Source organism: Cydia fagiglandana, chromosome 10, assembly GCF_963556715.1.
Source record: "Cydia fagiglandana chromosome 10, ilCydFagi1.1, whole genome shotgun sequence".
In the NCBI taxonomy this organism is placed as follows: Eukaryota; Metazoa; Arthropoda; class Insecta; order Lepidoptera; family Tortricidae; genus Cydia; species Cydia fagiglandana.
Window position 1 is genome coordinate 5,286,967 of NC_085941.1, and position 27,626 is coordinate 5,314,592.

The 27,626-nt window shown below is 36.1% G+C and overlaps 1 protein-coding gene across 4 annotated transcripts in view; it reads right to left on the minus strand.

Annotated features, from left to right (window-relative positions):
• Positions 1-26,525, minus strand: part of LOC134668144 (diuretic hormone class 2) — a 120,192-nt gene extending 93,667 nt beyond the window's left edge. For all 4 annotated transcript variants that reach the window (XM_063525662.1, XM_063525660.1, XM_063525661.1 and 1 more), the window contains exon 1: positions 26,491-26,525. The gene's annotated coding sequence lies outside the window, so the exon portion shown is untranslated. The remainder of the gene's footprint in view (positions 1-26,490) is intronic.
• Between the last annotated feature and the right edge of the window lie 1,101 nt (positions 26,526-27,626).

Consider the following 27,626-nt stretch of genomic DNA (forward strand, 5'->3'; position numbering starts at 1 on the left):
TTTAATACCTTTTTTTGCAAAAAGTTCAAGTTCCTAGCTTAAAATTGAATTTGCACCGCAAGACGAACTTTCATCCCCTTTTTAACCCCCTTAAGGCTTGTATTTCCAAAAACATTGCAATTAATTTTTTTTATAATCGGCTATTATGTCATTCTAAGAAGTTTCAAAGCATTTGTAATGGATTCAAACTTTGAACCCCATTTTAACCCTGTTAGGGGATGAATTTTACAAAACGCTGAAATTACTTTTATTGTCTTCTAATAATATCCCCCAATACAAAGATTCAAATCCCGCGCTCGAAAAAATGTTTGATATCCATACAAACTTTCAACCCCGTTTTCACCACCTTAGGGGATACATTTTCTAAAACGCTGAAATCAGTTTTCTTGTATTTTAATTTAATACGTTATTACACAGTTTCAAGTTCCTAGCTTAAAGTAAAATTTGCACCCGAAGACGAACTTTCATCCCCTTTTTAACCTCCTTATGGGTTGAAATTCCAAAAACCATGCAATCACTTTTTTTGTAATCGGCTATTATGCCTTTCTAAGAAATTTCAAAACCATTTGTAATGGATTCAAACTTTCAAACTCTTTTTAACCCTGTCAGGGGATGAATTTTACAAAACGCTGAGATTACTTTCCTGTTTTCTAATAATATCCCGAAATACAAAGATTCAAGTCCCACACTCGAAAAAATGTTTGATATCCATATAAACTTTCAACCCTTTTTTCACCACCTTAGGAGATGAATTTTCAAAAACGCTGAAATTAGTTTTCTTGTATTCTAATAATATATCTTTTAACGAAGTTTTAAATTCCTAGCTTAAAAGAAAACTTTTACAACATACAAACTTTCATCCCCTTTTTAACCCTGTTACGGGATGAATTTTACAAAACGCTGAAACTACTTTTATTGTCTTCTAATAATATCCCCAAATACAAAGATTCAAGTCCCGCGCTCGAAAAAATGTTTGATATCCGTACAAACTTTCAACCCCTTTTTCACCACCTTGGGGGATGAATTTTCTAAAACGCTGAAATCAGTTTTCTTGTATTTTAATTTAATACGTTTTTACAAAGTTTCAAGTTCCTAGCTTAAAATAAGATTTGCACCCGAAGACGAACTTTTATCCCCTTTTTAACCCCCTTAGGGGTTGAATTTCCAAAATTGTTGCAATTACTTTTTTTTGTAATCGGCTATTATGCCTTTATAAGAAGTTTCAAAGCATTTGAAACGGATTCAAATTTTCAACCCCTTTTTAACACTGTTAGGGGATGAATTTTACAAAACGCTGAAATTACTTTTCCTGTCTTCTAATATTATCCCTAATTACAAAGATTGAAGTCCACACTCGAAAAAAATGTTTGATATCCATACAAACTTTCAACCCCTTTTTCACCACCTTAGGGGATGAATTTTCAAAAACGCTGAAATTAGTTTTCTTGTACTTTAATAATATATCTTTTAACGAAGTTTCAAATTCCTAGCTTAAAAGAAAACTTTAACCCCATACAAACTTTGGACCCCCATTTCACTCCTTTAGGGGTTGAATTTTGAAAAATCCTTTCTTAGTGGACCCCTAGACCTTATATGGAATCTAGTTGCCAAATTTGGACTTTCTAGTCCCAGCGGTTTGGGTTGTGCGTTGATTTAAGTCAGTCAGTCAGTCAGTCAGGTCTTTCACGTTTATATATTTAGATTTGTTTTAATATGATATTGACATTTCAGTACCAATAACCGCGACCGAAACGCATTACCAGCCATATCAAGTTACTATTTTGTAATATCTGAATATCGCACTAGAACCATTATTACTTCAGCCAGGAGGAAAAAATATCTTGCTTGTTTGGTAACTACGACATTATAACAACTTGTGATACGTATACATTGGTACAGTCAGCAGCAGAAATTGCTAAGCGGGTGAGGTGTTCAAAATGAGCTTCACGCGATTTTATTGTTAAGAGAATAAGAGCGTGTCAAGGTAATTTTGAACACCTACCCCTCTTAGCAACTTCTGCTGCTGACAGTACAGTTTGTTAATTTTGTAGGATCAAATTTTGAAATTGTCAGAAACATTATGGAAGTACGAGCAGTCTGAAGTTTTTATCACTTTTTTTTAATTTAAATAAGGGATTTTATATTTTGGGTAAACGGATTATTTATATCAATATATAATCTTATTTTATCCACTTAACTCAAATTATTCAAAAGAAGATGATAATTAGAAAATGGCGGAGTAGATTATGAAATTAGTTTCATTACCATACTCGTTAACATCAAGTTTATCACACAATACTAAGTAAGAAAGTCCTGATAAAACATTACCTACTCTTCTCTTCAGAAAAATAGATATTAATTTAATCTTTTTCACAATTGTTTAACTTCAAATTTTAATAACTCCATAACCAAAGGATTATTTGTACATTTTGTAATTATAGTATTTTATGCAACAGTTTTATAAGAGGGGTCAAAAAATGTGAGTGGCGTGGGTAACAATGTGAGCCGAAGGCGAACATTGTTAATAAATACGCCATGAGCATTTTTTGACTACTTATACAACGTTGCATACAATGCTTTTTCTATGAGTAGGCAATATTAAATAAAATACAAAAAAATATAAACAAAATTTTATTTATGAAAATGTCAATGTAAATTTTGGATAGTAGGTATTACTATATGTATGTAGCTCTTGTCTGCGACAAGCACCCATAATACCAAATATTACTGCAACCTGTAACAAGAAAAAGGAGAATTAAATAATATTCAGTTTCAATGCAAAAATATAAAATGTACATAAATATAGCTCGTTGTACTGTGTACCCTAAAAATGTGTATCAAAAATTTTTATAACATATACCAACCTTGCTTAAAAGATAGATCTGATCCGGTGCTTCCATTTAGTCTTTGAAAATACACCAAAGACGTTTTCAGAGAATGACGAAGTTTTGTGCTCCAATCTCCACGCCATGCACTTCTCATAAGATTTGTCGTATAGGTGCTGAGATTTAGTACTTAGGCAACAAATTTTCGATCGCTGCTTGTGCTGCAGCGGATATTTCTTCAGGTTTAGAAACAATGTAGTCCTCTTTGTCCATTTTCAACACTTTTTATGAACGCAAAACAAATAATAACGCAAAGTACTCAAAGAACAAGAAATTACCGGGAAAGGCGGGAAACGAGAAACAAACGAGTAATGTCTATGGTTATGTTTTTTTTAAAGCCGTTACACACTACCGCACCGCACAAGGGTCGTGGTGCTGTAGGGTATAAAAGTATTTTTTATTATGTTGGTAGCAATGAACTCAGTACAAATTTGTTTCTTTTTTAATAAAAACCGTATGCATTCAATCGTTTGTCACGTTGGTAGCAATGTACCGGTTTGTGCCACCTGCTACCCTGCACTAGCTTACCGTATCGTAATGTCTCTAAAACGATACAAGTGCTTTTTTGGGCAATAGACTATAGACTTTTAAGGAGTATTAATAATTTACGCCCTTATATGTTCGTTCGTGACTATGTAAATGACAGATAAAAGTACCCGAGTAGAAAAAATTATTTATTCGAATGCGAATACTTTTTTAATCAGCTTTGCCGCGTATTACGAAATTAAAATGCTTTTTAATTGTTTTAGGTACGTTAAAAATTACGATAAAATTTGATAAATGTTTCACAATTCGTATTCGGCCGATTTTATTTTGATTAAAATATTACATAGCCTCTGGCACTTGTGTGTTATTGTTTTTCCAATTAGATTTCATTCTGTCTTTGCACCTAAAATGTGTAAATGTGTAATCGAAGCAGCTGAACGAAGAAATAGCAATTTATATTTAAAAACAATAAATAAATTACCTACTTATCACTAGGTAAACCAAAACAAACAAAATTCAAATATTTCCGCACTCACCCAAAAAGCAACTACGCATGAAAAGGCCAGTGACAAAAATGCCATCCAACCAAAAAAAAACATTCACACATCCCTAAACAGGAATGTGTGTAATTAACATTAAAACTAGGTGTAAACCGCGCTTTATGTGCACACAGGGCGCTATAACATACTATTTATGTACATCGTTCTACGAAGGTCCCTCTGGAATCTTTCCCACGTTCTTTTGTTTTCTTACGGTATCAAATTTGTAGGAATGACCTTCGGGGTTGAGCGGCTACTATTTTTCTATTTGATGCATTAGGGGACGTCTATTGACGTTTTGAGTACGGTTAGCAATGCTTAATTGAAATATAGCGCTTAAAAATAAAAATATGATCAATCCATTGGTTGGGTTGTTGGTTGGTTTATTATTTATTGATCAATCATGATCAGGAAAAGTAGTATTTGTTTGTCTCTTAAAAAATATTTAAAGACCTTTTCAATTATTTTCCAGCAGTTGCAAATTCTAAAGAAACTAAGGTTAAACTGAGAGTAGCTTAATAAATTAGTTAATAATGTCTAACAATAAATTCCGTAAAATCACAAACGTTTAAACTCCTTAAAATCTGGAATGCGAAATAAAGTGACCTAATCTGTAATATGTATTTACTATACTTAAAGGTAGTTTAAACATTTGTTTTAATTTATTACTACGCGTGACGTTTATTATTGCATAACGTTTCGCATTTATTCTTCAATTTGTCGTGACGTATTACACTTACGGTAACACGCAACACATACTCCTGCGTCGCCTTAAGTCGCAAACCTCGTAACTCCATTTCAAGGAAATTAGTAATTGCTACCTTAGCCAACAATACTTAAAGTCGTAAACCTCGTAACTCCCCCGGAGGAGCTCTGAGGTTTGCGACTTAAGCCGACGTTCTGTTGTCACGAAACTTTAAAGTAGTCACAAGTTTATACTTTTCCTTTATAACAAAGTAGCTCTATTTAGGTTTTGACCTCACACGACTGACCTATAGAATGCAGGACGTCAAATCAATATTCCCTTACAAGATATACTTCTCATATACAAGTATCATTACCATTTCAGTCAATATCATTACCATAATCTATTCAGCAACCATGCCAAACGTTAGTTCTCATTTCCAGTAACTCGGTTATTATTCTGACATTAATTGATGAGTAGCAATGAATGTCATTCCGTCATAAAGATATCGCGAAATCTGTTGGTCATCCCTTCTCTTTAGAACTAGGTTGTTCACCTCGTTCATAAAAATATCAGGAAGGATGTTAATTACTCTCAAATTGAATGTACGATGTGCCTGTATTTATGGGAATATTAAAAAATATATAAACGTAGGTTTTTGATCACTTCAAAGTAAAAATAATATAACATCCGATAATCAGTGGCGGCGCAATATTCTCATTAGTTCTAGAATAATGGGTACTAGAAACGAACTCGTCCCGAAATGAGCGTTTATTTAAAAGGAATACGACGAGAACAAATATTAGTTGGCTCCCTAGAGAGTCTTGATATAACGGTGAAAAATACCTGGTGGAAAGGTTGGCGACACGTGAAATTAGTTCAAATGAAAACTAATTGTTCATGAACTATGACAGATGAGCTTTGTTTGAAAGTTAATACGAGTATTAGTTGAAAATGGTTTTCATTTTCTTGAAACAAAAAGTTTGAGTCAAAACTTTTCTTGTCAATACAAGAATTTTTATGACAAGCTATCGATTTTTTTTGCAGTCATCATATTATTTATCTATTTATTACACTCCTTAGGACAGATTGCATTTGAACCACAAATTAAAATGTAGTGCAATGGTATATCTATGTACCTAACTATTATTCATGAACTAATTGGTATGTAACTGTGAACTCTATTTTATGACCAAAGTGTGCCAAAGTAAAACAAACAGTTAAAAGTTATAAAAAAAAACCTGGCAAGTGCGAGTCGGTCTCGCGCACGAAGGGTTCCGTACCATAATGCAAAAAATGGCAAAAAAAAAACGGTCACCCATCCAAGTACTGACCCCGCCCGACGTTGCTTAACTTCGGTCAAAAATCACGTTTGTTGTACGGGAGCCCCACTTAAATTTTATTCTGTTTTCTGTTTTTAGTATTTGTTGTTACAGCGGCAACAGAAATACATCATCTGTGAAAATTTCAATTGTCTAGCTATCACGGTTCGTGAGATACAGCCTGGTGACAGAAGGACGGACGGATGGACGGACGGACGGACAGCGGAGTCTTAGTAATAGGGTCCCGTTTTTACCCTTTGGGTACCTACGGAGCTCTAATAATGTAATAAATAACAAAGTGTAAAATAAATATAACATCCACACTCCATTTATCAGAACTTTAAGTCTTATTGAAACATTTGAAACGTATGCAAAATAAATCTACAAAACATCCAATACCTAAATAATATTTAGCGTAGCTACTGATGACAGATCGGAGAAACGAAATCCCTATAGTAATCCCGAGGTCCTGTTATCGAGGAAGCCAGAAAATCAACCGCCCGAATACGTAATATTGGAGTCCCTGCGGCAAGTTGTTAGCAGTACGAAAAAGGTGCCAAATTCGGTACTTCTTATTGCTAAAAAGGTATAAAAGGTCGAGGATGCTAATGCAATAAAAAGGTGGTAGGTATTCCATATTTATGTAGCTCGAGCATATTATTGAATAAGGATCCTTATTTAATAATATGTGTAGGTGAAACTAAGCCTCTTTAAAAAGTGGCAAGCGTCCAGATCTCCTGAAGACCACGCGGCATACAGGGCTGCCAAACGTGCCACTAAACAAGCTGTAGCCAGAGCCAGACATAACCACTTGCGTCCTCTGTACGATAAGTTGGAGACGTCTGAGGGGCAGAAGTTCATTTATAAGTTGGCACGATCGAGGGTCAAAGCGGCGCAGGACATCTCCAAGTGCCGCTGCGTAAATGACCCTCACGGTAACCTGCTATGCGAGGATCGCGCGGTAAAGGAGAGATGGCGCTCTTACTTCCACAACCTGCTGAATAACCAGCACAAAGAGGTGCAACCTCCGGATCTCCCTCCGAATCAAGGACTAGTGCCACCGATAACGCCGGAGGAAGTCGAGGCGGCTCTTCGACGCATGAAGAATCGGAAAGCTGTCGGAGCCGACGGAATCGCTATAGAGGCGTGGAAGTCGATGGGCTCTCAGGGTGTGAGCATACTCACTGATATTTATAACCGCATACTCCTCACCGGGAAGATACCCAACCAGTGGAGGCTGAGTATCATTACTCCAGTATTCAAAGGTAAGGGCTCGGTGCGGGAGTGTAGCAAGTATCGCGGTATAAAGGTTATGTCTCACACCATGAAGCTCTTTGAGCGCATAATCGATGCTCGGCTCCGACAGGAGTGTACAGTCTCGGGGTGTCAATATGGGTTTCGGCCAGGGTGCGGAACGATGGACCCTGTATTTGCCCTGAGGACCCTCATGGAGGGATACAGAGCAAAGAACACGCCTCTACATTTCCTGTTTCTGGACATGGAAAAGGCCTTTGACTGTGTCCCTCGTGAGATGATCTGGTGGGCGCTGCGGTCCAAGGCTGTACCTGAGGCCTATATTGACACTATCCGGGACATGTACCACGATTCTGATTCAATAGTCAGGACCGCTGTTGGTGACACCAACCCCTTCTCTGTCACTGTTGGAGTACATCAGGGCTCTGTGCTCAGCCCGTTTCTGTTTAGCGTGATATTAGACGCCCTGTCAGCCAGCATCCGAGACTACCATGAGCAGCCACCGTGGCTATTCATGTATGCTGATGATATCGCGCTGACAGACTCTGATAAGGGCCGACTTGTCCAGCGTGTGAACAGATGGAGGGGGTCGCTGGAGAACGGCGGTCTTAAACTAAATGTGGCGAAGACAGAGTACATGGCCTGCAATAGTACAGATCCTCTACCCGTCCGCATAGGCGTGGACATGGTCGAGCGCACGGATCAAGTTAAGTACCTAGGATCTGTACTTAGCACTACCGGGGACATCGACAGCGACGTCAAAGCCCGAATTTCCGCTGCTTGGGTCAAATGGCGGGAGATGACTGGGGTTATTTGTGACCCCAAAATGCCGATTAAGTTGAAGGGACAGGTCTATAAGACCATCATTAGACCTGCCCTTCTGTACGGCAGCGAGACTTGGCCTTTACTAGAGCGGCACAAGCAGGAACTGCGTGTCACGGAAATGAAGATGCTACGGTGGATGTGCGGAGTTTCACGCAAGGATCGCGTCCGAAACGCCCACATTCGGGGTAGTCTTGGCGTCCGTGACATCGCAGACAAACTGCAAGAGTGTCGCCTTCGTTGGTATGGCCACGTCTCGCGCAGACCGGCAAGTTACGTGGGTAACAAATGCCTGGCCATGCCGCCTCCTCCCGGTACGGGAAGAAGAGGCCGGCCCAAGAAGCGATGGCTTGATGTCGTCAAGGAGGACATGCGTGCCAACGGACTCACTACCAGGGATGCCGAAGATCGGGCAAAGTGGTCACGAAGGAGTCGGAAGGCGGACCCCGGGTCCTCGCGCCCTGCGCGGGGGCACAGCCGGGATTGACGCCAGGAGGATGATGATGATGATGAAACTAAGCAGAAGAAAGAGTGATAAATATCAAGAGCTCTTTTTAAAATCGTTCAAACTTATTTGGCGTTATACAATGGCTGAGTAGACTTATATCGAACGGGATATGAACCGTGATTACCTTTTGTATTGTTTTCGAGCTCCCGATATTTCGACGCAGTTACATGCATCTTGTTCACGGGTAGCGGGTAAAAGTAATCACGGCTCATATCCCGGTCGATATAAGTCTAGTGAAACCAACCATGAATCATTCAAAATTGTTAATGGCTAAGTAATTTGTATAAATGACTATATTGGTAAATATTAAAAGTGAGAAATAAATAAAAGATGTCACAGACAAAAATTGTTTCGTATGACAGATCGTGTTTATTTATATAACTCGTGGAAATTTATTTTTATACGTTTATTTACAGAAATAACATCTCAAGTATTTGAAAAGTCTTTAAACCTTTTGTCCTTTCTATACAACTACTACTAAGGGAAGGACGTTGTTAAACCTGCACACATTCACTAGAAACGTGACCTATAAAACTACAATGTTTTCAAATGTATCCCAAGGTAAAGGGTTAGGTACTTCGTACTTCGTTTTTAGGGTTCCGTAACCAAAGGGTAAAAACGTGAGCCTATTACTAAGACTCCAATGTATACTGTCTGTCACCAGGTCGTATCTCATAGAGATAGCTGGACAGTTGAAATTTTCACAGATGATATATATCTGTTGCCGCTGTAACAACAAATAAGTAGTAAAAAGTACGAGACCTCGGTGAACGAATCCGACTCACACTTGTCCGATGTTTGTGTTTATAGAAAAAGTTGGATACACGTTAGAAATATGTGCTTTGAACAGTTTTCTTCAACTTAGGCCCATTTGCACCATCCCACTAACCCGAGGTTAACCGGTTAAATCTGGAGCTAACATGATTACCAGTACAATTTGACAATAGTTTAACGGCTTAACCGGTTAACCCCGGGTCACTGGGATGGTGCAAGTGTCGCTTATAGGATTTGTCATATTAGTGTTACAAAAATGTTGCAATATTACGATGGAATGAAAATGAGGCATCAAAGGAATCCAATTGATTGCCAAATATTTGAGTCAGTCTAATAATAATTCGTCTTACCTTTGCATATATTATATATTTGATTTGAACGAGCTTTGACAATCTAAACTTGGATTTCTTTAATTTGACTTCAAAGAAAAGTGTTTAAGAAAACGTCTGTCATTTAAACAGTATGAGTTGATTTCACACTTAAGAATATCGATATTTCGTTATTAACTTAATTTATTTTAGAATTTAAGAAGCCAATATGTACATGTAATCTTCATAAATGTCTATTATTTAGTTACGTTAAAAAGAAAATCAACGATAATTTGACAATGCGTCGCGGCAGAAGCCTCAAAGACTAACTTTCAAGATAATCATATTTAACAAAAAAATGTGATGTATTTTTTCAACGTGCGATATTACAAAAATATTTTAAAGAAAGTATATTCGACAAAAATATATTGATTGGATAAAACGGCTCATAAGGCTTAAGGAAACGGGAAAAGTAATCTGGTGTGCTTTAGACGAAATTGAACATGATTAATGATAATGTTACAACCAACCAAGCTATGAAATAAATATGTTTTGAATTTGAATTTTCTTTGAATTTGAAGTAGTCAATTTCTATCATTTTTGTCTTCTCTATTTCCTTCTTGTACGCTTATACCCAAACAACTTGATTAATATGAATAAGTGAAGAAGAAATATATTTTTACTAGATACTCTAGTATATACTCCGGCTAAAAATAATACTATAGGCAGTCCTCGAGCCCATCGGCCTGAGCAGGGGCGATGGCAAGAGGCCGGACAGAATAACGCTGGTGCCTTGGAGCATGGGTCGGCCGCTAGTTTGGGACGCTGCTTGCGTTGACACCTTGGCACCGTCCCATGTTCCAAGTTGCCGCTGGCGCTGCGGTATCCTCGGCCGACAGCCTCAAACGCCGCAAATATGCCACCCTAGGGCCAGCTACATGTTTGGGGCGTTTGGCGTGAAAACCTTGGGGCCACGGGGGCCAAGTGCGCATCAGCTTCGCAAATATGCCACCCTAGGGCCAGCTACATGTTTGGGGCGTTTGGCGTGAAAACCTTGGGGCCATGGGGGCCAAGTGCGCGTCAGCTTCATAATGATTTATCGGCGAGTCTAAGGGTCGGTTGCACCAAAACTATTCGTATCGTTAAAGAGTTCGCTAAATTTTTATGTATGGAAAATTTCATAGTAATGCGCCGGGGCGCGCCGGCTGACGTTGATCAGCCTGTCAAATGTGGTTGGTGCAACTGGCCCTTATAGAGGCGTCGGGCAACCAGACGGCTGGCCACTATTTCGCACAGTGCTTAGTATTGCTAGCAATACAGCGAGGAAATACGGCCAGCCTTCTGAGAACCCTGCCCGTTTATGGCGATTTAGGCAAAATTTTGTACCTATAGGTAAAGTACCTATTTAGTAAGTTTTAATATGTTTGTTTTTGTTTATTTCATTTACTTTAAAAAAATAAATATTAGTACTACAGTACAGATGATAACTCGGTACAAAAATTTCTAATTTGTGATTTATCATTAAGTATATATATCTGTAGGTGAAATACCGTAAAAAGATCAAGTAAGCGAACAAAGCGAGATCAAAGCCACTGTATTTCCTGACCCATGGGACAGACTCTTTTTGACTCAATCAGTTACTCGATACACCTTTTCCGGACCGAAAAACTGATCTCAGTACAGATTACCAAAATTTCGTAACTTTGTTTTATTATAAAGAAATAAAGTCAATGGAATGTAACCAGCCAACACAATAAGAATATCTGTAGGAAATCCCCCGGAAAGAAAAAAATTACTATAACATCACAAGGATCGTTTCTCATTATATTAACTTTGAAATAATGTTACATGGTTTCGTTCAAATAACCTATACTTACTAAGAATAATATTCAGAACTTGATAAGATTTATTGCTTCAGAAAGTAAAAAAATATACCCCTAAAATATGGTAGGTAATAGGTATCAACTTTATTTATACTTAGCCACTGTACTGACTTTTGTATTTTGTAGATATGTATACCTACAGAAATATACGGATTGGTAGTTAAGATCGGTCTTCAAGATAAAGGTGATTTTATCAAGAGAAAAGTTCAACAGTTACCTTTAAATAATATTGAATACAAAACTTAATATAATAAGATCAATTACATTTATTTAATCAATAAATTCAACAACAAACTAAAGATACAATTATAGATTTACCATCAAAATACACTTAGCCAAAACTTAATATTACATTACTGATTCACTTTCATCAGTTTTCCCACAGTAAAACGGGGTTTTCTGGCGGGCAGCCAACAATGGTTCTTGGCCCACGAAATCTATGAGACAATCAGATATCAGAGCCGAGACAACCGAAACTGCTTTGGTTATAGGGGTTAGCCGAACCTTAAGATGGACGCGATAATGCGTCTGTCTGCTTATACGACTGCGCCGAAGCCAGAAAATAGGGTTATTTTGAGCTGAAAACTATTTTGGTAATAGTTAGGTTTGTGACTGTGTGTTTAGGTGGTGATTTTTGGCATTAAATTAATATAGTATTAAGCATTAAACGTCAGCAAATAATACCAAAATGCTTATACATAGGTTTCATTTCAGGTTACTTTTTATTTTAAGTTTGATATTAATTATGTTTATGATGATAATGATGATGATAATTGTGAAATTATTCGCTATAATAAAGTCTTTGCTAAGGAAAACGCTTCGGAAATCACAATTTATAAGTAATGATAACATTCCATTTATAACCGCAGCTGCACTACCGGTAATGAACGCGTCGCTGTCATTGTCAATTTCCATAGTAAAATTGACAGTAGTGCAGCTGTCGTTGGAAATAGAATGTTACCCTAAAGAAAAAAGGTGCCCTAGATGCCGTTAACTTGTAATACTCGTACGATAAACGGCATTACTTGCCTCATGCAGTTGTCTCCCTAAGGAGTGTTTGTAAACAAAATAAGGATGGGTTGGAAAGATCCACTACTGACTATTCCACCAAGGGTCAAGTTAGCGTCAATAATTCAGTTGGTACAACGATAGAATCGATGTCCAAAGGTCTCAAGTTAGTTTTATTCTGCGTTAAGTATTTTTCCATTATTCTTTCAGTTATAAAACCTAAATTAAGCAGACAACAACAATCTTCTTCTTCCTCGCATGATCCCGGCATTTTGCCACGGCTCATGGGAGCCTGGGGTCGGCTTGAGAAATAATCCCATGATTTGACGTAAACGCTAGTTTTTACGAAAGCAACTGCTATCTGACCTTCCAACCCAGAGGGGAAACTAGGTCTTATTGTGATTAGTCCGGTTTCCTGACGATGTTTTCCTTCACCGAAAAGCGACTGGCAAGGACACCGCTAGGACACTGAACAACAATGACGAGAATCAAATGTCGTTCAAATAACTACCGAATTAATCAGAATCGCTCAAAACCCACACTTTCAACTCCCAACTATAATTAATATTTAGTGACGTGCAAATGCACGTCACAATCGCACGTGTGGCGGACGTCAACATCGTATGACTGCACGCGCGCACAATTATTGTGTATTATTTATTCATTAACACTTTGCAGTAGTTGCAGTGCTGGTAAAATCCAGGTACGGTACTAAACTACAAAAATCACTGATCAATGTATTTTAGTAAATATTTACAGTTTCAAACCGTCCTCAACGATATTTAATATTTTGTGACGTGAGTTAGATAAACAAAATATTTATGTTACTTAGTTACTGGCAAACAACGCATATCTTAAATCATTTAGGTGGAAACTTGTTATTTTATAGAACTCTACTTAGAAACGATTTTGAAATCAACCCCGAAGAAGGCGAAGATAGGGACGATATTAAAAGTTTACAAAGACTTCTATAAAGTTACCACACGAAAAATTGTTGTGCGATCGTTCACTAGTTTTTAAACCATGACGGTATAAAATCTTAGGGTACTCCATCGGATAACAGATACCTTAGGTAACTTATTGACGCTTGAAAGTAACTTCATTATTTAGGTATATTATTACTATTATTAGTGTACATACTGCCAATGGTTGGTACACGAGGTTATACCCTTTTATGCTGTCATGTACTTGCACTTGTAGCCTTATATGAATACATTATGTAAAACGCGATCTTAAGAAAACTTAGTGAGAATAGGTCTCACGTAAAATCTTGTTAAAAATCACGTTCTTTTAGCCGGCAAAGTTATTCTCTGAGCATTAATGCACAGAAGTTGGTATGCAGGAGTGGGCAGCAACTTTGCCGACAGCGTTTTCCTACAATCTTATAGGTAATGAATGTGAAACAACAAAATATGATACTGGACAAACGTGAGTTGGATCACTCAAAAAAATAATATTAATAAAAATCATAAAAATAAATAATTTCGTAATCGAATCTTTATTATAAAATAATCACTTTATTCACTCACTTTTTAAAATCCTCAGTGCACGAAACATTGTTGCAAATAACCAAAATATTTTAAATTGTTTATGCAAACATAATTATAATTATGTTTGTGATATGAACGTAAACTGCAAAACTTTACCTAAGTACGTATTTATTTAACACTATTCGCGGCTTCTACTTTAAATATTAACATCTGTATTTAACAAGTTAAACAATAGCAAAGCAACGTTTAATTTAACTATTTGCTTAGACTATTTTGTAGAAATATTTCATTTGTTTATTATAATATATTTTAGCAAAATAGAAGTCAAACGCTCAACAACGCAAAAGTCTAAATAAAAATCAGATGCTAAAAATTGTTAGATACATTTTAGTTATTCTTTTCCAAGGCAGAAATTAAAAGAAATGAAAAATATTTCGTCAATCACCGTACGGGGTAAATGTTTAATAATTGTCCCCTTGCCGCAAAACCTTATGGAATGTAGCGAAAACATCTGCCAAATACCTGTGCATACGACGGTTTACCTTATAATGTCATACCATATTTACGAGTTCAAAGGCACTAAGGGACAAGGACACATTCCTATTTTCTATGCAATTGTAGGCTCGATAAAATTGACGTAATTTAATTCATTGTTTATTTATTTCTAATTACATACTAAAAAGGTAAATGGGCATTTTCATTTTAACTTTACTTTAAAGCGTGTTTTTGTAACGTCTAGCCGTCCATTCCCGACAAAATGTATGGGGTTTGATATTGACCGTCAGTTTTGTGACGATTGCTAACCGGCCGTTAATAATACACATGCCCAAATAATTTAACATTTCACGAAACGGTTCACAAAATATTCTATTTCTATAAATAATTTAATGTACCTACCAAAATAAATGCTGTCAAAAGATGTATCATTTCATTCTTTTGCATTGAAAGGTTTTTATTTCAGAGGATTCTAAGATTACCTGACAATATACAAGGAAATCCCATTTATATTATGATGTTCTCAACCCACTTTTTGGTCATTCAAATTTCGCCAATGAACAAGAATACTAATTTTATTACAATTATTAATTGAGATTTCAAATAGAGTCTAAAGGTGAATTATAGGTGGGATTATGAAGGTCTTATTTATTGTAATTTATTAAAGGTAATCGATGTTAATTTATTAAAATCATATTCTAACAGGTACTGCTCAAATTGTGGGCTTATTATGGATCAACTATTTAAGGTTCCATTCCAGAAGCGGGTTAGGAGTGATATTTTATATTTAGTTTTAGTTGTTAGTTTTAGGTTTTGTATTAGTATTTGAAATTATTCATAAAAAAACTAGTTAAGAAAGCTTCTCCATTTTCTCTGCTTTTGTGTTTAATTTCAGTACAATCGTCACACCCACTGTTAACTATTCATATAATAGACGGCGATTTGGGGCAAACTTTATAATTATAGTTTACTAGCTTTTACCCGCGACTTCGTCTGCGTGGAATTAGTGATAGCAGCTAAAGTAGGTATAGCGCCTGGATAACGCTAATAGCAATAATTAAATTCGCGGATTGCTTACTTCAATTATTAGGCAATTCATTAACTTTTTCAATTTGCACTCTCTTCAGGGATGATTTCAGACATAAAAACTATCCTATCGTCGCTGTGCCTACAAAAGTCGCTATGTGATTTTTGACGATTTTTAGGTTTTAATGCCATTTTGAACCTTATTTCCATACGCATATGCTCCAAAAACAGCGTTGAGCTTATTTAAATATTTAAGGATTTAACAAATGTAGGTATGTGACGTCCATACAATGAATGCTCTTCCTATAATCGCTAACTGGAATAAATCACATAACTACATTAGCTTAGTTGAACAGCAATTACAGACGTGCACTCGCTATGTCATTCTTGACACATAGCGATATTTTCTACAAGTTTACTGAAAAATGATTAGATGCGCTTGCGCCCGATATGTAGTTTCTCGCACATAGCGATAATTTTTGTACTAGATGGAGTCGATGCTGTATCTCCAGACCGTGCGTTTTACGACACATGGCGGAATTTTCTTATAGCAATCCAGTATCCAGTCTACCGTATGTTATTACGTGTGTGTACAAATAATTGAGTTTTGTGAGTTTTCGTTACAAGTTACTGGCAGTTTTAAAGGCAACAAGTGAATGAAAAATTACATAATAAATAGAAATATGTATTGCCTATTGTATATTTAATTATTTAAGTACTGCGGAATGGAGTATCGAAACAAACCATTCTGGTTTACCGATGCTTTTGGATCAAAATATTATGTACTTCATCATCATCATCTCAGCCATAAGACGTCCACTGCTGAACAGAGGCCTCCCCTTTGGATCTCCATACGTGCCGGTATGTACTTAATTGTGATTTATCTCTGATAAAAATTTTTTTATAAAGTTAGCGCAATGTACTTTATAACATGAACATGTAGTACATTTATGCATTACTTAAATTTTTTTTTTCATATTATATTATAGGACATTCTTACACAGATTGACTAAGTCCAGCAGCAAGCTCAAGAAAGCTTGTGTTGTGAGTACTCAGACAACGATATATATTATATACAGGGTGGAAAGATAAGTCGGGCCCTGGAGGGAAACTACCTTAAATCCTTAAGCTGGTTCATTTTACTTAAAGGAGATATTCCTTTATTTTTAAAAAGAAACAAGACTGCATTCAAAGTGTTTTTCTTTTTTTCTTCAATTTGGCTTGTCTAAAAATATCTTGAGTACTAAATATTAGATTTAATGGATATTTTGTACGACAGACGAGTGTAAGACCTAATATTTCTTGGAGAAATGTTATCATTTACATTAACTGTATCGACTAGTAGAATAAAATTGCGAGTTTTTATTTTTTGGAATTTTTAGTCGGTTCGAGTCCCGGGCGAGGCAAGCGAGTTTTAGAAAAACTTTGAATGCAGTTTTGTTTCTTTTTAAAAATAAAGGAGACATCCCTTTAAGTAAAATGAGCCAGCTTAAGGATTTAAGGTAGTTTCCCTCCAGGGCCCGACTTATCTTTCCACACTGTACCTATAAATACTTAAATAAGTACATAGAAAACAACCATGACCAAGCCATGACTCAGAAACAAATATCTTTGTCATCACACAAATACTTAAATGGCCTTACTGGGATTCGAACCCAGGACCATCGCCTTCACAGGCAGGGTCAATATCTTAAGTCAATATAAAGACAATTGTTTATTTTCAACTCAGCTAGGCAATATCGTGTCGTGTTGTAACATAAACATAGATAATAAATGAAAAAAAAAGTAGTAAACATCAGACAAATACATTATTATATTATTCATGTCTTTTCAAAGGACAATAATAAGTACCAGAATATATGTAGAAGAGTCGTTTGAATTCTTTAATTCGTATGCTGTTGGGAGTAAGAAGTTTAAAGAATTATTAGAAGACCACAAAATTTCAATTTGCAAGCCACGTAAATACGCAGTCAAGTGACCGTTGTGTTGCCTACAAGCAAGGAAATATTAATATGTAGTGATAATATCTAGTTATAATAAAAAAGTACGTAGACTATTCAATCATAAATTTCCATTATATCGACTTAATAGTTTTTTTTCTGTTTTATTGAACACCCCCATCATTTTATTAAATAGCCATGTGACGATAAAGCACACAAATTGTATAAGGTTCTTAATAATTAAATCTAGCCATGTACAGGTTAAGACACTTAGCGGTTTTTACGACTGTAACAAAAATCGCTATGTAACATATTTATAAAAAAATATTTTTTTCACACCATTGAAACTAAAATAACATTTCAGGTAATTCCGTAATATATGTTAAAGTGCAAATACTTTTATCATAAAAATTATGATTTGTATATGTTCAATAGTTATCGAAATAAACAGTTTTTTGTGTCTCCTGTAAAGTAGGTTAAAAACACATGGCGACTTTTGCACGCACAGCGACGCTATGTACTTCCCCGGGACTCAAACTATCTCTATACCAAATTTCAACTAAATTGGATCAGCGGCTTAAGCGTGAAGAGGTAACAGACCGACAGACAGACACACTTTCGCCTTTATAATATTACATAATAATATACAGGGTGATTCAGGAGACGTGAGCAGGACTAAGACTGCGCCTTTTGTAAATTATAAGCAACTGTTTCGTATCAGTATTAGTGAGATTAACGTTAATTTTCTACTCGTGTTGAAAAAAAAATTAATAAATTTATTTACGACACGCATGGTCACCCTACAATTAGAATACTAAACTACTGATACAGGGTGATTCAGGAGACGTGAGCAGGACTAACACTGCGCATTTCGTAAATTATAAGCAACTGTTTCGTATCAGTATTAGTGAGGTTAACGTTAATTTTCTAGTCGTGTTGAAAAAAAAAAGTTATTAATTTATTTACGACATGCATGGTCACCCTACAGTTAGAATACTAAACTACCGATATTCTGTGTCAAATTGAATGTCATCACGGACTGGTTACTTTTGAAAACTCGTATCTCACTCAAGTTTGACAGTTTATTTTCTTCGTAATCATAATGCTGTCATTACGGTTAAAGAGGTTTTATGTTTATTAATTCGGTCTTGTAGGGTGACCATGATTGTAGAGAATTAAATTTGCCCTCGCCAAAAAGTTAAAAAATAGGAAAAAGTGTGGTTGTTTCACCTAAACACGACGGTGATCGATCAATTATCAGTTACTGAGTGTGCAGGATTAGTCCTGCTCACGTCTCATGAATCACCCTGTATTCTGTGTCAAATTGATTGTCATCACTGTCATCACGGTCTGGTTACTTTTGAAAACTCGTATCTCACTCAAGTTTGACAGTTTATTTCTTCGTAATCAAATGCTGTCATTACGGTTTAAGAGGTTTTATGGTTATTAATTGGGTCTTGCAGGGTAACCATGATTGTAGAAAATTAAATTTGCCCTCACCAAAAAGTTAAAAAATAGGAAAAATTGTGGTTATTTCACCTAAATACGACGGTGATCGGTCAATTATCAGTTACTGAGTGTGCAGGATTAGTCCTGCTCACGTCTCATGAATCACCCTGTATAGTATAGATTTTTTAGTTTTTTAGTAATTTTTATTTTACGGCCTTTTAATATCTGTTGTTTATGCCTATTTGTTCTTGGATAAATAAAACTAATTGAGATACCATGCGCTCGTTAGAAAGGGGTAGCCGTATTTAAAGAATAAATGAGTTAATATTAGCATAATCGTAGAAGGTGCCAGACCTAAATTATACTGTACTGTAATGAAGGTATTTTCTCAGCAGTGAATTACTCATTAGTACATTTCCATAGTCGCTTTTAATATTAAATTAAATTATTAGACTTGGGGCCCGATTCTGATTTTGAAATAGATATCTATTAGATATCTTTTAGACATCACCAAGATACGATATCGATATGTTTAAGATCTAACCTGTCAAATTTGACATTTGCGCGATTCTCGAGGTACTATTGAACAATTTCCACAGGATATGACTTAGAGATCCAATTCACATCTAATACATATCTTACTCTATCTAACGTAAAAGTGACATTGGTTGCCCGAATTGCGCTGCAAAAGAAAACTAGTTGATATCTAAACTATAACGTATCTAGAATGGATCTAGTACGTGTAGTCTCTTGTGAATGTCTTGAAGTTCGAATACGGCAGTTGTTTCATAAGCGCTAATTATTTGCTCGATGACTAGAATAAACTCCGTGAATTCATCAGTAGTGCCAAAGTTAAAACTGTTAAAATTAATAGGCCCTTGATTATATTTTTACTAAAACTCGTATCGTTGGTAGGTAATACTTTTATTAAAGTATCTTTTATTTTTATTATAGAATACTTTTATTTAATCTGAAGCAGGCGTGTCTTACTCCGCGATTTCTTCGCTTTGCTACAGGTAGCTAAAAGTACATCCGTTCGGCCCTAATTTTGGGGTTTGCCATAAGCCGCGCGTGGCGCTGTCGCCACCTAGCGGCCATATCTGTGCTGATCGTGACGCATTTTGTTAGAGAGTGAGTCTTCTGTACCTAGTACTATTATTTATTCTGTGTCTGAAGTTTATAAAAGTACAAGTGAAAATATATTAAATAAGTTATTGTAATATAAGTATTTACTGACATGTGCAGTAAATTATATTCTTTATCTGTAATATCTTCACAAAATGTCTTTTTTCTAAAGCAAATAGGCAATTTTAATGATATATGTGTCCTGAACATTCCACATGGCTTTGTCTTCGTCACATTGTTAGAATATCAAAGTTAAAGCGCTTGTTAATTTTGACCTAGATCTGCTTGTGTGCTTGCTCTATTTGAAATGTGGCTGTTAATAGTTTTGCACATTGATGTATGACATAATATACACCAATGTTTTAAATCAAGATATTATGAAAAAAATTTAAGAAAATTGTAGGTATAGGTAATATAGGTAAGGCATAAGAGAATTGCTTGTATCAGGACATTCTTGTGAAAAATAAAGATCGAGTCAACGCAGCCTTATAAATTCAAAATATTATTATATTTATTAGTTTTATCAACATATTCATTGCTACTAAGTGCTACGGGTTACGCTCGTAGCGCGTAGCCACGTTTTCGCCGAATGGAGCGCGTAGTCGCTACGGACAGTGTACCCGACTGTCGGGTTCTTAGCTCTGAATGTGTTAATTGGTTAAACAAAACCCGCATAAATAGAAGTCCATGTTTGCAAGTAATTTTATAAATATTTACTTACTAGTAATATTCCAAAAAGAAGTCCCGCTTTTCAAATTAAGACATGTACCTAAAAGTCATGAATGTTTTTAAGGCAATAAATAGCTAAATCACATCAGATTTGAACCGGGTTCCTTTGACAATACAACAATAAAGGTACCTAATTTAAAATAAACAAACATGACGTCACAACTTGGCACAAACATTTCGTCGAGTAAATTGGCACACCTCACAGCAGCTTTGATGTAAAGGGGCAAAGAAGTTAAGATTTCCACGCGCGTTTCTTTGCTGCGCTTGGGATTTTCGGTCAAAAACATCTGCAGCTATATCACGGTCGCCTTTTTAGCACCTGTCATGTCATGCGTCACTTTCGCACTTACATACTTGTTAGAACGTGACAGGCAAGGTGACAGATGATAAAAAGCTGATCATCTTAGCCGTACTAGTTGCTGGAATTGCAGATGTAGTGGATAATCATTTTCCTTCGTATTTTCACGGAAACGTACGAACGTGTCTTGCTATTTCAGCCAGTCTCGGTACAAAAAGTACTGAGGTTGACAAATACGAACGTTTCCGAGAAAATACGAAGGAAAACAATTATGCTCGACATCTGTAAGACAAGATCGATCGAATAAGGCGTCTAAAGTAACATCAGGGACGTCTTAAACTATGCTGGGACCCCTGGGCACATAAGAATTTGGGGCCCTACATTTTTCTACTATGATCTTCTATTTCTTATGGGTAATCAAATATACTGTTACTGTCTATCCTTCCCTGAGGATGGGGGCACGAGCCCCGTGTGCCCTAATGGTAAAGACGGTATATAGGTAATACGTAACATATTTTATTTTATTCGGTGCGGTCCGTAGCCGTATCCGATTTGGTCCTGTCAGATGCAGCGTACTTACAGCTCGATTCGGGAAATTAATTAGAGATTAACTAGATACGATATGGTAAAGATATGTGACGCTCCACGGTAAAAGGTACCTTCTGGCGGCTGGCGCCGCGATTCGGGAAATGAATTTGATATTAGATATGCACTAGATATGAAATAGTAAAAATATGTGACGTTCCACGGAAAATGGTACCTTATGGTGGCTGGCGCTTACGTTGCATAGCGCCGCAATAATATTGGAGCGGCGTTAATAATAGCGTAAGCGCCAACCACCATGAGGTACCTTTACACGTGGGACGACACATATTTTTACTATATCGTATCTAGTTAATCTCTAATTCACTTCCCGAATCGCGCCGTTATAGGCTGTATCCTACATATCGCGCAATATGTATGATACAGCCTAGCTACCTAACGCGGAAATATGGCTGGTATATTTGGGACAAGTAGATTTGCTTCCTACGGGAAATTATTATCAAAGTTAATTCTACGATATCGAAATCAAATCATATTATTATATTTACAAGACCAGCGACGAAACAAGGACGCAGTATCGTAATTATATTGAGTTCGTAATAATTGAATATAGCATCGCTCCAGTGGCTTTTATAATCATATAACGTGTAACATTATTTTCCGAATGGCGTTATGATTTTCTCATATTAATAAGGGTAAAATGATTTAAATATATCGTGGTAGTAATAATTTATTTCGACGTAAACAATATATTATATCAATTTAAATCTATTGTTATGCGTGGCTAGTTTGGTTATAAAAAGTGAATATTTTCAATTAGGTACACTAGGTACTAGTAGGTGCAGTACCTACTTCAAAATTATCCACTGGACAATTTGTATAGAGTGTTAGCTTATGATACCTTAGCGTAAAAGTGAATAATCACGATCAAGATCAAGTTGATAGAATTTAAACTATTGTGAGGCATACTAACCTGACTAACGGCGCGATTCGGGAAATGAATTAGACATTCACTAGACATGAAATAGAAACGATATGTGACGTTCCACGGCAAAAGGTACCTTATGGCCGCAATAATATTGATGGAGCGGCGTTAATAATAGCGTAAGCGCCAACCGCCATAGGGTACCCTTTGCCGTGGAAAGTCATATATCGTTACTATTTCATATCTAGTTAATGTCTAATTCATTTCCCGAATCGCGCCGTTACTGCCGTATTCGAACTTCAAGATATTCACAAGAGACGACACGTACTAGATCCATTCTAGATACGTTATAGTTTAGATATCAACTAGTTCTATTTTGCAGCGCAATTCGGGCAGCCAGTGTCGTTAGATAGCGTAAGATATCTACTAGATGTTAATTGGATCTCTAAGTCATATCCTGAGGAAATCGTTCAAGAGTATCTCCTGAATCGCGCAAATGTCAAATTTGACAGGTTAGATCTTAAACATATCGTTATCGTATCGTGGTGATGTCTAAAAGATATCTAATAGATGTCTATTTCAAAATCCGAATCGGGCCCATAACAAGTTGATACCTACTCGTTTTTGCAATTGTGGTTTCAATCAATCAATTCATTTGAACATTTTGTTATAGGTAAGACTGGTCGGAGCCAATCGAATAACATATTATTATGCTTACAAAATTATTTAGGAATGATGGAAGTACATTTAACATTTATATATTAATAATTAAACAATAACAACTATATGCTTAAATTGGAAGCCACATAGACTACGATCATAGTATCGTCCAAATGAATAGCATAACTATAGTGCGTAGCTTTCAAACAGAGCCCGATGGCTAATCCTATTGTCTATTGTTAAGTAAAACCGCACGTGCTACTTACCTGCAAAAAAGGGTCATACTCATTCTATTTGGCACCTGAGCGCGGGCTAGTCCAACGCTCAAAAAACCAGTGTAAGTGCGCTCTCCGATAACGCGCCTTTGTTACGCATCTCGATGACACATTTTAGACTGGTTCTGTAGTGTTCGACTCGCCGGCACTCAGTAACCGAATTACGCAGGTTTTTATGCAGGTGGTTGTGGCACGTGGCACGAGCGGTTTTACTTAACAATAGACAATAGGATTAGCTCGGGCTCAGTTACGAAACTACGAACTATATCTCTTAATGGGGTTAATGTAAGTCGTACGATAAATGTAGGGATAATTTCAGCTGCCCTCCATATACAGTGGACCAAGGTTGCCTCTTGACTTGCCATTAGAAAAGTCTATACCCATACCTACAAATCTCTCTCTTCATAGTCGGCGTCTTCATTGCTGAAGGTCGTGTCTAGTTTGAAAAATACCTACAAATATCTCTACTAACACGCGTATTCGGGAAACGAGATAATCACAAGATCTAGAGACGATATAGAGATTAACTAGATTTACATTAGATATCGACTAGATGTGACTTGGATATCTAAGTCATAACTTGTCGAAATCGTTCAAGAGGACCTCCAGAATCGCGGAAACGTCAAATTTGACATATCTATCTTACAAATATCTTTAAATTATCCATATCGTAACTTGTTGAGGTCTAGTAGAGATCTAATTCATTTTCCGAATCGAGCCGTAATATTATAAATGCAAGAGTAACGGCTCGATTCGGGAAATGAATTAGAGACTCACTAAATATGAAATAGTAAAGATATGTGATGTTCCACTGCAAAGGATACCTTATGGAGGCTGGCGCCGCGATTCAGGAAATGAATTAAAGATTCACTAGATATGAAATAGTGAAGATATGTTACGTTTCACGGAAAAAGGTACCTTAGTATGGCGGCTAATAATAGCTAATAAGCGGTAATAATATTGGAGCGGCGTTAATAATAGCGTAAGCGCCAACCGCTAGTTAGTTAATCTCTAATTCATTACCCGAATCGCACCGTAACTCTGTCTAGACAGTTATTTTCGCATTTATACAAGAGTAAGGTGGGGTAAGACTAACATACTTTATTTTGCCTGGGACAAGACAAACAGTATGAGGATTGCATATAAGTGATAGTCTTACCCCGGTGACAGTCTTACCGCATCTTACCTTTTTAAGTAGGGGTGTTTTGCAGTTTGATAGGCACTGTACGGATATGATGGTCGTTCTTATCTACGCGACAGCGAGATAAAGCGGTGTCCGTCACTTTCTACCCACGGTGTTAAAAAGTGACAGTTATTTTATCACGTGGATAAAGATGGATAAAGCCATACATAATACGCCGGTGGCAGCAGCATGAAATAAAGAAATTCTACACAATACTTACAGTAATTTATTTCCGGTTATAGAAATAATTGTGGCGATTAAGTTTTTTATGGCCGTAGTGGTTTAAGTTGCGGTAATAAACTTGCTAAGCACTCGCGTTAATGAGAACAGTTTGAGAACTTCACGCCGAGTTACGGCGATCATTTCGATCTAAGGTTTTTTATTTAGAGACTTGTCATTTATATTTAATTACACAAACGGGTCTACTGCGATATAATTTCATTGTTTTTACCTTAAATTCAGACGTTCCAGCTGGTAAACAAACGGGGCTACCGCGATATAATTTCATTGTTTTTACCTTAAATTCCGACGTTTCAGCTGAGTTGCATTAGCTGTGGTCACGGAAAGACTCGGTCGGTCGGGACGGTAGACCCGTTTGTGTAATTAAATATGTGTACATAACGCAAGAGTTTAAAGTGTGATACTTTTCATTTGGTTATTTCTTTTTTTATAATAATTGTAATAGAGTCGGCCCAAGCTAATTGTGAATGGTATTTGTAATAACAATGAGTGGTAATATCATAATTAATGTCAAACTATGAAAATAATTATGACCTTTATAATGACATTCCTATACATTTTTGTATCCAAGTCAGTGCAAAGATAGCTTAGACGGACTCTGTGGGATAACTTCCTCATTAACAAATAAGTAGAAAATAAATACTTTTCATTTCTCCTCTTAGAAACTATAAAGTAAGAACTAAGGAAGCAGGAATTATATAATTATCACCGAAATGAATAAAAAGTATTTCCTGTTTTTCGTAATAATAAAATTGTTACAAACATCATAGATTTTCACCGAGTTATTTCGTACAAAAGTTTTGTTTTAGACAAATATTTAATTTACATTGTCACACTTCATTTACAAACTTCTGTAAAGTATTAGATGGTTAAAAATTAAAAATGAGTTTTTACATCAAAGAAGTAAGAGTATTTAATCTTCTTTGCAACAGAAAACTTTTTCGTGTCAACGAGTTTTAAGGGGGTTTACAGACGAAACAAAAGCAGTGGTCCTTTGCCTATGAGCATTTGTATAAAGAGATTACGTTCATAATTTAAACAGGAACCCTTTCTTAATTACTTCTTAACCTGGCTTTGTAAAAAAATAACGGAATACGCCACTGACGGTTAGAAAACTTTTTACGTCGTTAAATTCTGTAGAACGTTTCGAACTTCGGTAAATACACTTTAAATGTATTGTCATACATATTTAATGTCACTTCTTTTATAACTTTTGTTAAAGCTTTAGCTAAAATGTAACTTTTTTCTTATTTATGAACTCTTTAAGCTTCGAAAATAACCTGAAAAAATTACACTTGACAAAAAATCTTCGTCTATAAATTGTTTTATCGACTTCTTAACTTTTATTACTGGTATAGCTTAAGTGCTGTAACTCTCTCATTTCAAATTTAACTCTTTAAGCGTCAAAAAAATGCTAAAACAATTACACTTCACATAAAAACAATCTCCGTTTTATCTATATTGTTTTATCGCCTTCATAACCTTTATTACTTTATATCGTTATTAATAGTATAACTTTTCTCATTTCAAATTTAACTGTTTAACCGTCGACGAAATCCTGAAAACACTTCACACAAAAAAACCATCTCTATTTTCCGTTACTTAAAAAAATCCGTTACTTAAAAAAAAGTCACTAACCTGACAGCAGTGAAGCTCCGACGTCGACCGGCGAACACACGGCAACAAGTGTTGTGCTGCCGCCGCCCTAGCCTTATATAGAGGCCGGCGCCGCCCACCGCGATGGGCGGCGCACTAACGCGTTTGCAATTCAATTTGAGAAATCAAAATTAAGTATGCGATAATCGTTTTTGGTTTATTAGCGGTCCCGGTAATGCGTTTTTAAAATGGGTGTTAACGTGTAAATAATAAATAAAAAGTTTGTGTGTTACAGTTTATGATGTGAGCACAATTAAAACTTACTGTATATAATAACTTAAAGCCTTAGTCCTAAATGCTAATGTTATATTGAGTCTTATTTTTTGGTAATTAATGTTTAATTCTTAATAACGGAATTAACAAATCTAAGTAAATTAATGACTTCAGCAACTATTCAATTTGAATAGAGTATACATTGCCATCGATTACAGAAAACGCAAATCGAAACTAAAATAATGTATAAAATGATCACGTGACTTTTCGTTCGCACTTGTCATGCCGATACATTTTAATTTTCGACCATCAAAACTTACAGGAATTGATATTTAGGTAAAACCTGACAATATTCTATTTGGCCCTATTTGCCCCTAAGATAGTGTCCCTATAAGCAGCCTACTAAATATCCTGCTTAGTGCTTAATCCAGCTTACTAATAGTCCCTAATACTTAATATGGCATTTTTTTGCATCATTAAATTTTTTTTTTGCCATTTAGTGGTAAAATCGTTTATAATTGCGAACTCTCTTCTTATTCAGATCGGTGACATTCGATACCTTTCAATGTCTGTTGTCAAAGAAACTGCTTGCTAGGAAAATAAATTAGTACCATTGAAAATCCGCAACATGACATGACGAAGGCCAAAAAAGATCTTGTCAGGGTATGTAAGAGCATTATTGAATGAAACGAGACAATATATAAGCTATCTACAAGAAAAATAGTTCAAATTATAATAAAAATGTTCGTTACAAATAGAAACATGGTAGTAGTTTCGTAGAAAAATCGTTACAGCCTGCTTTGAGGTGATTTGTTGTCCATTATCGGACAAGTAATATTGCCCTAATCTTTCACGGTGAGCGTAATCTCTCAGGACCTTTTTACCCGACAACGTTGAAGCAAAAG